Consider the following 14,896-nt stretch of genomic DNA (forward strand, 5'->3'; position numbering starts at 1 on the left):
AGTTTCCAACACTGCCACATTGGAGATCAAATTTCCACATGAGTTTTGGAGGGGACAACACATCTAAACTCCATCAACCTGTATCCAGTCAAGAAACAGACAAATCCAGGCCATGAGATGTTCTGCATGACAACTTTATTGGATTCTTCAAAAGATTCAATATCATGAAAAATGAGGAAGATGATGAGACTGTTCTAGCTTAGGAGAGATTAAAGGGACAACGTGAAGGTAATGAATGTATCTCTTTTGGATACTGGAGCTAAAACAGCAACAACAAGAAGAACAACATAACATAATATGATATGATACAATAAACTATTAAGGACATTTGGGGCATGATTGGGGACAATTTGAGTATGAAAAATATGGTGGATAATATTATTGAATGAAGTTTGATTTTCTTAGTGTGGAGACTATCACTGTTTGAAGAGATATAGGTCATACTGAAGTATTTACAGCTAAAATATCATAATGTCTGTGATCTATTTTCAACAGTTCATCAAAAGAAAAATGTATGCAAATGGCATTACCAGTAAAATAAAACCAGATGAGGAGAGTAGTTTGAGCCTGATTTTTCCACAGATGAAGAAAGGTATGTAGATATTTACATGGTCTCAAAGTTTGAGGAAAGTTGGGGTGGGGAGAGGAGAAAGAGAGAGAGAGAGATTGGAAACTGCAATGTGTTAACAATTAAGGAGTTTACTTTCATGGGCCTTTTAACTTTCCTGTGGATTTAAAATTTTTCAAATATATATTTTTAAAATAGATTTTTTTAAAAAGAAGAAAATAGAGAAGGAGGTTATGTCATGCTGCCCTCCCATATTCATGCATCAGATGAGGGACCAGTAGTTTGCGTGTCTCAGGTTGCTTTTGTGTGTGTGTTGGGAAGTTGGTGTGTACAACTGGGACCCATGAACACATACAAACCATATTCACACACACACACACACACACACACACACACACACACACACGCACCTGTCTTATACATATAGAACATTTGCAATTCAATTATTTATAACATGAAGATTGAATTTAGTGTGGAAAACAATGTGGGAATTTTGGAAGGGTAATTTTATCTATGATATTCTTGCATGTAATTATAGCTGAGTTTCTGAAATGGATTAACATGATAACATTGTAAATTTCTTCTGCATTCTGTAAACACAGAATTATACAACTTGGAGCTAAGTGAAAGTTTGAAAATTTGTATCACCAGAGAATTAACAACCAAAGAGCTCTCTCTTTGAGTAGACTATTATACTAGTAAATATTGGGGGAATAGAAATAAAGTAGACTCTGAGAAAAAAAACAGCATAACCCCTGCTCTTGCAAAACTTGAATTCTTAGAAAAATCTGATACATTGTTTTTGTAAAAATTATCATTTTTGTTTCCACAGACATCTTTGAAACTCTCTGTGGAAGATTATCAGAATCCTAGAATAACCCAAATGAAAGAGTTACATGAAATCTCCTTTGAAAGACTAAATTATTGACCCAATAAGTCCCAGTTGCCCAAGTGTCTGATAAAATGCTGCAGAGAAACACCATGAGAGGTTGAAATGCTTTTACTTTTGGAAGGTCCCCATACTAGAAATGAGACAACTGGAAGAGAGGAAAGAATTCTGGACTAGGAGTCTTCAAATCTTGGCCAGGCCCCAGCTCTGCAATATGCTTGGTGTGTCTCATGTGGAAAATCACCTAGAAGCTTGGAGCCTCAGTTTCATTATAAAATTCCACGATAATAACTAAGGGATGTTGTAAAAATAAAATGGCTTAAATATGTGAAAGCCTTTGTAATCAATTCAGCACTCTGAATATATTAAGTAAGGGGAGTTGAAGAAGATTTTGAGGATTGACTCCTAGTCACCCACTCCCCTACCTTTTCCTCTCCCTTTTCTTCCATTTCTGCTTCCTTTCACTCAAAGTAGGAGAGTTCATGCTAATATTTAAATAGGCAGCACTTTATTGAGGAAAGTTCTAGAGGCTGCAACAGGAGAGTTAGACCTGACTTTCTCACATCAGACATGACTTTGTTAAGAACAAAGTACAAATGTATACTCAATTAAGCTGCTTGAACAGGGATATACTTTTTTCTGGCAGGTTGCAAGGATGATCTCATGCTAGCTACTTTCATAAAAGTCAAGAAACTCTTTGTTATAAAGTGTTTCTTAAATTGGTGAGGTATGTTTCTATAACTTTTCTGAAAAAGATAACACTTCTCCAAGTTGACTTATTATTTTGAGTGCTTAAATATTAAGGAGAACTGTAGCTCTCTATTAAAATAAATGCTCTTAAATCCAAGGATGATAATTGAATAAAAACTACCAAAACACTTTCAACCTTGCTGAAAAATCAAAACCATGGGCCTGAGATAAGAAAACGTTAGAAGTGTACTTTCATTCTTATGAAGTAATCAGGACTGGGCTGATGGGAAAGAACATTGGACCAAGAGTCAGTACATCTGGGTTTGGCCAAGGCTTGGCTGTGGCTTGACCATTGACTCACCTAACTCTAAACAAATCACTTGATTTTTCAGAGCCCCGGTTTTCTTTGGGAGAATTAGATACATATAATTTTTTTCAACTGTAACATTCCATGTACATTATTATTTTAAACTCCTATTCTAACCTAAATCTCATTTACAATTCTGCATTTTTTTAAAATGGAAATATTGTGAGTTGGTCCTACAATATAATTATTTGCAACCTACTTGATGTAATGGATTTTAAGTTCAGAATGAAATGCTTTTATTGCCTAACCTTTGACACAGTGTGCAGTAAAATATCTCATCATATTGCCAATGAGCCAAGCACGTACCAAGTTTACCCCCAAAAACTGCATTTATCACTGAATACAAATTTCATCATTCAACAGAAAACAGCATTAACTGAAACTATAAGTAAATGCATTTTTTTCAAACTGCAGAGTAACCTCTGAAATGACTCTTTTACTGACTTGCCCTGACATTTCTCCAGGTTGTGGCACCACCGCTTGATTGTGGGTTAATTTATTTTCTCTGATACCAGTATGACTGACTCCCAGTGCACCTGTCCTAACTGCCATGGCACCCTTCCTCTGCTTCAGCCTAATGACATTGCACCCATCCCTCTTATCTGTGGACAACCTGAAAGGAAAACAAAAGCAGAGGACTCAATTTCTGTACCTAACCTCTCTAAGGTCCTATTTCTTTCATTCAAATGAGAGATTATTAACACCTGCTGTTTATATTAAGTCAAATACATGTTAACCATGTTTTTGCCTTTTAATATTTTAGCAAACTATTTGCTCAACACTGTCTAAAAAAATACCCATTGACTACTTATTTATATTTACCTTTTTTTGGCAATTTCTGCCCATGTTCTAAATAGCAGACTATTATCCAAAGCACAGTGTCATTTGTTGAATTCAATTTTACAAAAATGTTTCAAATCCCTACCATGGGGTCTAGATACAAGCACTGTACTGACCTCTAGACATGCAAAGATGAGTACAATACTAAGACACTGTCCCTACTTTCACAATGTTTCTATTTAGTGAGAGAAGTATACACATAAAAAAACTAAAATTATATGTATACACATATACATTATTTATTTGTTTATTATGATAGTGCTACAAAGGCATGTACAAAATACTGTGGCAACACCAAGGAGGGGACAGTCACTAGTTCTTCTAAGAAGTTCTAAGGCAATGTCACATGGAAGATGACATTAGAAGATTGAAAAAGTTACCCAGGCGGAAAAGAAAGAAAAGAGAACTGACGGCAAAGGAATCAATACACGCTCAACCACAGAGGCCAGCAAGTGTGTGGAGAATGACACAGACCAGCACCATCAAAGGTGATTGATGAGTAAGGCAGCAAGAATGATGTGCATGCTGAATGCAGGCCAAGGATCTAAAATGCCATCCCACAGAAAATGTATTATGAACAAAGGTTTCAACCAGAGTTATTGCATGATCAAATTTGTTTGTTTCAGGATGCTAACTCTGGAGACAATATTACAGATGGATAAACTGGAGATGAGGTTTAAAGCAGGGAAACTAGGGAGACATCCTCTTGGAGAAAGATAGAAAAAGAGAAGACAGGTTCTAGAGACAATTAAGAGGTGGACCCCCACAGTGTGATCAGATGAGTGTAGAGGTGAAGGTGGAGGAATTAGAAAGAAGAAAAAGTCAGAACTGATTCCAACACATCTTAGGGAATGGGCTTGAAGGAGCAGTGCTAAAGGGAGAAGAAATGTTATCAACATTAGACATAGAGGATGTGAGGTGTCTTCAATGCATCAAAGTGGAAAGTTCAGTTGTGTGTTAGAAAAATGCAAGTGGAGTACAGGTGAGAGGTAGATGTTAGAGAGATGACAAATCTGAGGCTCACCTGGTGCCTACGTGGCAGTAGAGGTCATGAGGGCAGATGACATAGCCTAGGGGAAGTTCAGATAGGAAGAAAAGAGCAGGAATAATGATGGGGCCATGGGAAATACCTACGTGAAAGGGACAAGGAAGAAAAAGGAGTCTGCAGAGAAGAAAGAGAGTACGCAAAAGAGAATGAGAGAAGTGGTTGAAGATGTTGGTGTAGACCTATGCATTGTGGCAAGAGATGGAAGAGAGCAGAGCAGACCAAAACCTAAGCAAGCAGGGAAAGCTTGCTCCAGGAAGCAGCAAGGAAAACACTTATCTATGTTGATTATTTCTTTTTGCCAGGCAATTTTCATAAATACATATGAACGGGAAAAATGGAATGCTGGAATCCCCCAGCAGGTCGCAAGTTCTGTACTGACTCCTGGGAAGCAGAGCTATCAACAAGAACTAAGACAGTTATAATAGAGGGAACCCAGCCTGCTCAGAGAGATGCCCTGAGGAGGTGATGACGGAGCTGGGAAGCGATGGAGAAATGAAAGTGAGCTGGTGGGAGGGAATTGAAACAATATTACAAAACAGGATCAGCAGGTGCAAATTCTCCATGGCAAGAGGGACAAAGGCCTGAAAGAAGGTCAGTGAGGCACGAGCTCCTAGCCTGAGGGAAGAGCAAGCATGTGAAGCTGCAGAGGCGGCAGGGAACCAGACCATGGGGCAGCCAGCGGACCGTGGTGATAAGAGGCCATTAAATGGTTTTAAGCAGGGAGGAGGCTGTGATCAGATTTCGTGTTTTGAAATGATCCAGTCAATCAGTTTAGTGGGTAAATGTGGGAGGCTCTATGAATATAGGGAAAATGATTTTCAAAAATGACCAGTCACTAAGAATGATTCATCATGAGATGGAGGATTGAGGCTAAATGTGCTCAGGATTCACTCCTGCTCAATGAAAGACAGTATGATTGTTCTCTGCCCTTCTATTCATCCCCGGGGATAGATCCTTGCTTGGCAAAGAACAATACCTGTTTGAGATGTGGAGATAAATCGTTGGTATTATAACAATGAAAACTCCAAAGGACTGGGAAATTATGCCCTTCCTTCCTTTGGAATAAATGCAAACTCTGTAGCAAAATAAATCATAACTGGAAAAGACCCTTCATAACCTGGCTCTGTCTACTCCAACCTCGCCTCTTGCCCCTTACCATCTATACCTCGCCCTGCAGCCATACTGAACAGCTTGTAGTTCCCCATTCTCATCAGTCTCTCTCATTTTTGGATCTTTGTCCCTGCCCTTCTTCTCTACCTGGGTAACAATTATGCATCCATCCTTCAGGTCACAGTTTAGAAAACACTTCCTCCAGGGATTCTTTTCTGAATCCTGGACACTGAGACAAACTAATGCCCTATACTTACTGATGTCCTTGTACACATTGCTTGTTTCCAACCCACAGGCATGCCAAGTCCCCTCCCAGATGACACTCAACTGGCACCTGTGGGGAAGGAAGAGGATGTTAGAGAAGTTGTGGGACAAACAGAGGTCCAATAAGAGAAGAGAAATTGACCAGAAGCCAAGGAGGCCAGGAACAAGTTAGGGAGTGAAATCCATTACTCTGTTGCTCAGAAAAATGATAAGAAATTATTTGGGGAACATAATTCTCATCTATTTTTTAAGGTACTTAAGTGCAAGTACAACACAGTGGGAGACCAATACCAACTCTCTTCCAACATTTAACAAGAAGATTTACTAGAAATCTTTCCCATTTCTTCCAAAAAATTTTATTTGCAAAATAGAAGTCCAGTTAGTCGTGTAACTGAAATTGTCAGGAGATTGTGGAGAGGGTGAAATAATTTACAAGTAGAAAAGAAAGGGATTGTTTTTAGAAGAATCAGTGAAGATTATCTGAGGATAACAAAGACAGTGGAGGGAATGAAATATCACCTCCCTTCTAATGCATATAGTAGAATTTTAGGCATAGCACTGTGGTTTATTCCAACTTTTTGACATTCATCTGGACTGTGGCTTTTTCTGTTGTTCATCTCTGCAATGCTACTGTGTTTGCTTTATTTGCATGTCACATCACACAACCATACCAATTCAGAACCAACACTAACGATATTATTATCATTTCTAGCAAATCGTTGTAGTTATTTAAAGAAACTGGAACAGATGGTGGAGGAAGACTATAGCAATTCACAGCAATATGACCAAGCAATTTATCAAGAGAGCCAGGGACTGCCAGCAATATTGAAAAATCAGTCCCAGGACTTGCAGGATTTTACTAAACTTATAGATAATTTCAGGGCCGGCCTGTGGCTCACTCGGTAGAGTGCGGTGCTGATAGCACCAAGGCCACGGGTTCGGATCCTATATAGGGATGGCCGGTTTGCTCACTGGCTGAGCGTGGTGCTGACAACACCAAGCCAAGGGTTGAGATCCCCTTACCGGTCATCTTTAAAAAAAAAAAAAAAGAGAGAGAATTTCAAACTGCCAAACTCCCTAGTGACTGAAATGTGAAGATCAGCAGTTGGCCCAAATGGTATCATTTTCACCCTGCTCCAGAAATTAAGCAGCTCTGAGCTGATAAAGCCCATAATTTAACATGTAGGGCAAATTGCTAAAGCACTTAACCAGTGAGGTACGAATCTTCCTTTCCTATGTGAACTCGAACTGACTCTTGACAGCAAAATCAATTGAAGAGATTTACCCTAGGGATAGCTTCTAAAAAGCAGTGTAATCAGGAGATAAGGGGATTGATGGCGAAGGTGTTATCACAGGCCTCCACCAACATGCCACCAGCTGCCAAAGGCTTTCCGCAGCCCTGAGTCTTGCGTTCATCTCCAGCAAATCCCATTGAACTCCAGGTACTTGGAGGTTGAGAAACCTCTTCCCATATTGATTTATTCTTGTCACCTGAAATGCTCAAGTTCAAGCAAATTCACTATGTTGGTTCCCAGAGGCAGCTATGGTATCATAAAGAACAACCTCTGCTTTTTCATGTGTTACAGAATGCTTGAGCTATCTGCTTGATGCTTTGATGGCTGACAAATTTGCATGTGCCTTATTACTTCTTAAAATGAACTGCTTGCTTTGAACTTATAGGGGTTCCAGAAATCCAACGTTTTGATCTTGTGAATTTTCTACTAAAAGTAAATAATCATCTGTTGCTTAAAATGATGAAAAGATAGTTATGGCATCATTGCCCTATTGTTCTGTGTTATGTTTTGAGACACTCACCCCCCCCCCAACCTCTATTCATACAATAGAGTAAGCAGTATAATGTGGTAGAAAAGGCAAACATATATAAATGTGAATCTTTCCTCTACAACTTGCTAGTTGCGTAAACTTGGGCAAATATCCAACCTCCTAAACTATTTCCTTACCTACATCTTATACACCTGCCTCCAAGGGTTGTTATGGGGACTGAACGAGATAATATGGATAAAGTACTGAGCACAGTCCATGGCACAAAAGAATATAAGCACTTTCCCTTTGTTCTTCTCTTGATACTAATGTTTGGTCTGAATGTTGAAAAAATTTGTCTCCTGTTTAGTATCAGAGCACATTTAGAGTAATATCAGGAAAGGACCCACCCCAGAGCTGAAATTCCCATTACCTTCTCTGTACACATTCTTTAAACAACACATTAATTACACAAATTCTCCCGAATCTTTGTCTCTAGCTTTGTCTTCTCACTTTTCTGCTCATATCTACTTATATTTGCAACCATTATCTCAAACTCTTCTACAAACCAAAATCCAAATAAATTTATTTGTGAGAGAAGGACTTCAATGTAATTATGGAGGTTATGATGTCTAGAGTTAACTTATGACTATACTGTAAGATTATAAATATATAAAGACTACGAGTTTTCACAGTAAGTTCTATAGCTAGTCAGATATAATAACCGGGAAGACAAAGAATTGGAATATTCACTGCAGTTTACTCAGGATCTGTCACCAAACTCCTGCCAATCAAATGTCAAAGACCATGTCCATCATACCAGAACTAGAACTTAGAAAACTACAAGTGATCTGGATATCTGTGCCATGAAAGGGGGCTTGAGTTTGAACAACAAAGGAATTTTCCAGAAGATAGTTTGGAGTCAGAAGCCACCTGAATGTGAATCAGGAAAAAAGCTAGACAGAAAAGAAGATAGGCAAGATCCTTATTAAGTTGTACAAGCCCTTTGGGGTTAAAATATAATTATCTTTGGATGGGATTATTGGAAAATTGGCCTCTTACAAGTCAAGCAAGTTGAAAACAGCTTCATAGAATGCTAACAATTCAAGCATGAAAAAAAGACTTTAAGTGTTACCTACTCATTCAAAGCTTTGATGCCTGCTATCACATCCCCCAAAATGATGCTTCTATTCTGGGACACCTCCAATGACTTAAAAAATAAAATAAAATCACACACATTTCATTTTAGATGGTTCTGACCATTAGAAAATACTTTCGTATTTTGAGCCGCAATCTTTCTGGAAGTTCTGTTTCCGGTTAAAATGCTAGCACTGAAGTCTTCACGGTCTAATTATACATTCGCATGACAACATCTCAAATATCAGTAGATGGTTACCAGGTTTATTCCCAGTTCTTTCGACAGATTGTTTACATGACATGGCTTAAACACACTGGTTACTCCTCTTTTATATCTCTTGGTCACTCAGTATGTCTAACTCCTTTTAAAGTGGCCCTCTGGGCAGAGAAGGCACAGAATTATCGCACTCTGTCTAGACACCTATGTGCATTCACACAACCTTGAATCACAGTCCTTTTTCTTTGATAGCCTCATCACACTATTGGTCAATTACATATTTATTGCCACTGAAACCTCCTGTCTCTTAGAGCAGCATTTTTAGGAACAAATAAAGGAACATACATTCATTCCTGTTAAATTTCAGCATATTAGATGCAGTCCATCTTCCAGCTAGTAAAGATTTTTTGGTTAATCCACAACTTGGATGAGTATACCTTCAACATCTTCTAAATAATTGGCAAAAATATCAAGACTTACAATGTTAAAAATAGAAACTGCCTTTCAATTATACAGGAATTCATTATTTCAATCAAATATTAGCATCTAACTTGTATGTCTTCATCTTGTCCACAAATTAGGGAGACCTTGTCAAATTCCTAAAGTTCAGACATGCAGTACCATTTTGGCTGCATTTCCTTTACAATTCAAGAGATTCCATCAAAGAAAGAAATGAGGCAAGTCTAGTATGACTTTGTGCCAACCTATGCAATGTCCCAATGACTATTTCCAACTTTTGGTAGATCACAAATCTTTATTTAATACGCTGCTTTTGCTGGTCTTGTGGTTATGTGTAAAAATATCCTTTTTTTAAAAAAAATGAATGCTGACATATTTAGGGGTAAAATTACATACTTGGGATTGTGTTAAAATTATCAGCAAAAGAAAAAAAGGAGGGGGAGGTTGACATAAATGAACAGTAAGTATGGCTAAATATTGACAGAAGTGAATATTGTGTTTACGGAAATCATCTGTCCTTCACAAAATTTTAGGTTAATTCCTTGACTTTTGTCCCCACATCTTGCCCAGTCTCTCAATTTCTCTGCAATAACAAATAGCAATTCAATTAATTTGCTTGAATATTCTGAATACCCTGAAGTGTCATTCATTTGCTTCATAAGACTTGAACTCTGCACAGCTAATGCTCTCTCATCGCCTTGTTTGCCTTAAGCTTGCATTACCCATTCCAATGTTTGCCCCATTCTTTTTAATACGAAGATCAATTTTAACAAAGATGATACAAAGAAATCTATTGGGTGATTTACAATACTGTATCTTCTCCCCAAGTGTTGATACTCTGCCTCTTTGATCTTTGTCTTGCTCTGAATATAATGAAGAAATTCTATTTTATTGTCAGTGGCACTTTCTGCAAACCTGAGAATACCTGGGCCTTATGGGCATGGTTCTTACACATGTGAACCATCTTCGTATATTTTGTTCATTGAGTTGTACTTTCTCTGTCATTTATATTTCTCAAAAATCTGAGTTTGCTGGAGATCTCTCTAAGTAACAGTCTTAATTTCTTTCCACAATTCCCCCTATTTCTTATGAGATGAGTGGTTTACAATATGCAAAATCACAACTCTGTTTCTAAGAACTTCCCAAACCTGATTTCATCTTCCCTTTGATATAGAATGTCGTGAAATTATGCCTATGTTTTCCTTGATTTTGTTTTGTTTTGTTTTGTTTTGTTTTTGCTATCTGCTCTCTTAAAATCTATAGCACATAGCCAGCCATGCCAGGCTTCTCAGGTGTCACGGTGGCTTTCCCAAAGCTTCTGTTCCTTTCACTTTGCCAATAAATTCCTCCTCGGTGTCAAAGTCAGACCCAAAGGAACTGTTCCCCTAATGGCCTATCTTTCAGGAAACTGTCAGCAACTTGTCCAGTGCAGCTTTTTAACAGGTTGGATTCTAGGAGGTATCTTAACTAAAATCCCCCAATCGTGACTTTGGCTTGGCACAGGGTCATCGTTTGGATCTCTGTCAAAATTATAGTATGTCTTTCTTCTATCTGGTGAGGAAGTTTCAAGAACACTCTACCAAGAATATAATTTCTGATTCCCTTCCCTATTTTTCTCAACTGTAGTCTAACATTATGAGTTTCTACACCGGTTTATGTTTCTCTAACCTCTCATCACAGATTGTCTGTCCATTTTAGAGGGATATATATACTATCACCATCTTCCAATTTTGAATCACATCTCAATCTCAGCAATAACTACAAAAGTATATAAACCTCATGCCATGCAGTAAAATCTCTCCACATCTTGTCTATTACTCATGTTCTATAGAGGAATGTAAGTGTTGGAGGCCATAATTTTGGCTTTCAGTACCATTGCTGATTTTTCATGTAAATCAGTAAGCATCTCCTACTACTAGCTGCAACTAGCTGCATTTTGAAAATTATAATCTACACCAGTGTCTTCTGATCATTTGTCTTCTTCCCTTTGATATTCATTTTTAATTTCATTCATATAATTTTGAACTGTGGCCCCACCCTAGCCAAAATCCCATCATTCTGGGGTCTTAAGTTATGGTTCAAAAATCTAAATTCTATTTCAGCCACACCATCTACCTTGCCATCTATCAAACATCAATGTTTTCCTCTTTCATATATTTATTCAACAGACATCTATTGAGAAAACACTTTATACAATGTGCTTTTATAATAACTGGGGTTATAATAGTGGAAAGATAGACAGTGTCCACACTCTCTTATGGATGGGTTCAAATAAGTAATAGTAATTTTAATACTTGTCTGTGGTTTCATACTCAGACAAAAAGTTTACCCAAGTTTACCCAGTTACTCTATTTCTTATAGGACATCTACGTCATTATTACTTACCACAAGTCTTCTCTGATAGACACAGTCAACCTCTCATGAAACAACAGATAAGATAACAGTTGGTAGAATATGATATATCTGTGAGAATTCTGTGCCACGTCCCATATACCTGCTCCAGGAGAACAGCACTGTCCAATTTACAAGGCCAGTTCTATGTACAACTACCCTGTACAACTGTCTCTGTGGCCTGAACAAGACACCAACTACCATCAGGCATCTCTCCCTCCTTGATCTTGAAACAGCCTTAACTGCATACACGAGAACCTAGTAATTTTACTGATTATTATATGGAGCATGGTATGCTACTGTTCTTCATAGGATCAAAATTCCCCTTTTTAAGGAAGGGTCCCATGCACATAGTGTACCTCATAGCGTTCCTCGTTTTCTCTTGTGTCTAAAGTCTTTCACCTGCCAGTAGTATTTACTCTTCACTCTTCATCAAAACTTCCTTTCCTTCTCTCTTTATTCTTTGATTATTTCTTCCATTCTGACTATAAATCACTCATTATTTCTAAAAAGTTAGAATTTAGAGAGCCTTGTACCTTCATGTTTTTTCCATTATAAGTGCATAAACTTTTTAAGGGAAAGAAAAATCTGTATTTATCTTGATACAGTCCCTTTTCCAGACCCCCTTAACACTGGCACGGTGCCTGGCAGCTCATAAGTGACAAATAAACACCTAGTGGTGTGACCTGAGATGAGAATTAATAGCTCACAATGATTGCCCAGGGTCTCAGGCAAGAAGACAAATATCTTGCAGGCTCAGAATCACACTTCTGCTCTAATGCACAGATTCTGCGTTGTTACAGGGAATAAAGACCTTTATAGTTTCCCTTAGGAAATATCCCTTAAACTCCTGTAACATTGCCCAGATTATCCTAGGAATACTGCCTTCAAGAAAGCCAAAAAACATGGCCCCTTTCCTCCATCTCTGCCGTCTTCTGTTCAGAGTTTCGTACTTAAAACTAGTCTTCATTAACTCAAAGATAGCTTAAGATGTAGAAAATTTGAACAGACCAATAACAATAAAGGAGATTGAAGCTGTTATCAGAAGGCTCCCAACAAAGAAAAGCCCAGGAACAGATGGATTCACAGCAGAATTTTACCAAACATTCAAACAGGAATTGACACCAATTCTTTACAAACTATTCCAAAAGATTGAAACAGACGCAAATCTCCCAAACTCATTCTATGAAGCAAACATCATCCTAATACCAAAACCAGGTAAAGATATAACCAAAAAAGAAAACTACAGGCCAATATCCTTGATGAATATAGATGCAAAAATCCTCACTAAAATACTAGCAAACAGAATACAGCAACACATACGTAAAATTATTCACCACGATCAAGTGGGATTCATCCCAGGGATGCAAGGTTGGTTCAACATACGCAAATCAATAAATGTGATACACCATATTAATAAACTCAAACACAAGGACCATATGATCATCTCTATAGATGCTGAAAAAGCATTTGATAAAGTTCAGCACTCATTCATGACAAAGACCCTCTATAAGTTAGGTATAGAGGAAAAGTATCTCAACATAATTAAAGCCATATATGACAAACCCACCGCCAATATCATCCTGAAAGGGCAAAAGCTGAAAGCTTTTCCTTTAAGAACAGGAACTAGACAAGGATGTCCACTCTCACCACTCCTATTCAACATAGTGTTGGAAGTACTAGCCAGAGCAATCAGAGAAGAGAAAGAAAGAAAGGGCATCCAGACTGGAAAAGATGAAGTCAAACTGTCCCTGTTTGCAGATGACATGATCCTATATATCGAACAGCCTAAAACCTCTACAAAAAAACTCTTGGAATTGATAAATGATTTCAGCACAGTAGCAGGATACAAAATCAACACACAAAAATCAGTAGCATTTCTTTTCTCCAACAGTGAACATGCAGAAGGAGAAATCAAGAAAGCCTGCCCATTTACAATAGCCACCAAAAAAATAAAATACTTAGGAATTGAGTTACCCAAGGATGTGAAGAATCTCTATAATGAGAACTACAAACCACTGCTGAGAGAAATTAGAGAGGATACAAGAAGATGGAAAGATATCCCATGCTCTTGGATTGGAAGAATCAACATAGTGAAAATGTCCATACTACCCAAGGTGATATACAAATTCAATGCAATCCCCATCAAAATTCCAAAGACATTTTTCTCAGAAATGGAAAAAACTATCCAGACATTTATATGGAACAATAAAAGACCACGCATAGCCAAAGCAATGCTGAGCAAAAAAAAATAAAGCTGGAGGCATAACACTACCGGACTTTAAGCTATACTACAAAGTTATAATAATCAAAACAGTATGGTACTGGCATAAAAACAGACACACTGATAAATGGAATAGAATAGAGAATCCAGAAATCAAAACACACACTTACTTCCATCTGATCTTTGACAAAGTCACCAAGCCTATTCACTGGGGAAGGGACTACCTCTTCAGCAAATGGGGCTGGGATAACTGGATATCCATATGCAGGAGAATGAAACTAGACCCATGCCTCTCACCACATACTAAAATCAACTCAAAATGGATTAATGATTTACATATACACCCTGAAACAATAAAACTTCTTAAAGAAAACATAGGAGAAACACTTCAGGAAATAGGACTGGACACAGACTTCATGAATATGACCCCAAAAGCACGGGCAACCAAAGGAAAAATAAACAAATGGGATTATATCAAACTAAAAAGCTTCTGCACAGCAAAAGAAACAATTAACAGAGTTAAAAGACCACCAACAGAGTGGGAGAAAATATTTGCAAAATATACATTTGACAAAGGATTAATATCCAGAATTGACAAGGAACTCAAACAACTTTACAAGAAAACAACAAGCAACCCAATTAAAAATTGGGCAAAAGAGCTAAGTAGGCATTTCTCTAAGGAAGATATACAAATGGCCAACAGACATATGAAAAAATGCGCAACATCACTCAGCATCCGGGAAATGCAAATCAAAACCACCCTGAGATACCATCTAACCCCAGTAAGGATGGCTAAAATCCAAAAGACTCTGAACGATAAATGCTGGCAAGGTTGCGGAGAAAAAGGAACTGTCATACATTGTTGGTGGGACTGCAAAATGATGCAGCCTCTATGGAAAATGGTATGGAGGTTCCTCAAACAATTGCAGGT

At 37.8% G+C, this 14,896-nt stretch overlaps 1 non-coding gene across 1 annotated transcript; it reads right to left on the reverse strand.

The window, feature by feature from the left end:
• Positions 1 to 11,162: 11,162 nt before the first annotated feature.
• LOC134377482 (small nucleolar RNA snoR8a) lies at positions 11,163 to 11,253 on the reverse strand. The gene has a single exon (XR_010023522.1). It is a non-coding gene; the product is annotated as a small nucleolar RNA snoR8a (small nucleolar RNA).
• Between the last annotated feature and the right edge of the window lie 3,643 nt (positions 11,254 to 14,896).

The sequence above is a fragment of the Cynocephalus volans genome, chromosome 4 (genome assembly GCF_027409185.1).
Source record: "Cynocephalus volans isolate mCynVol1 chromosome 4, mCynVol1.pri, whole genome shotgun sequence".
NCBI lineage: Eukaryota > Metazoa > Chordata > Mammalia > Dermoptera > Cynocephalidae > Cynocephalus > Cynocephalus volans.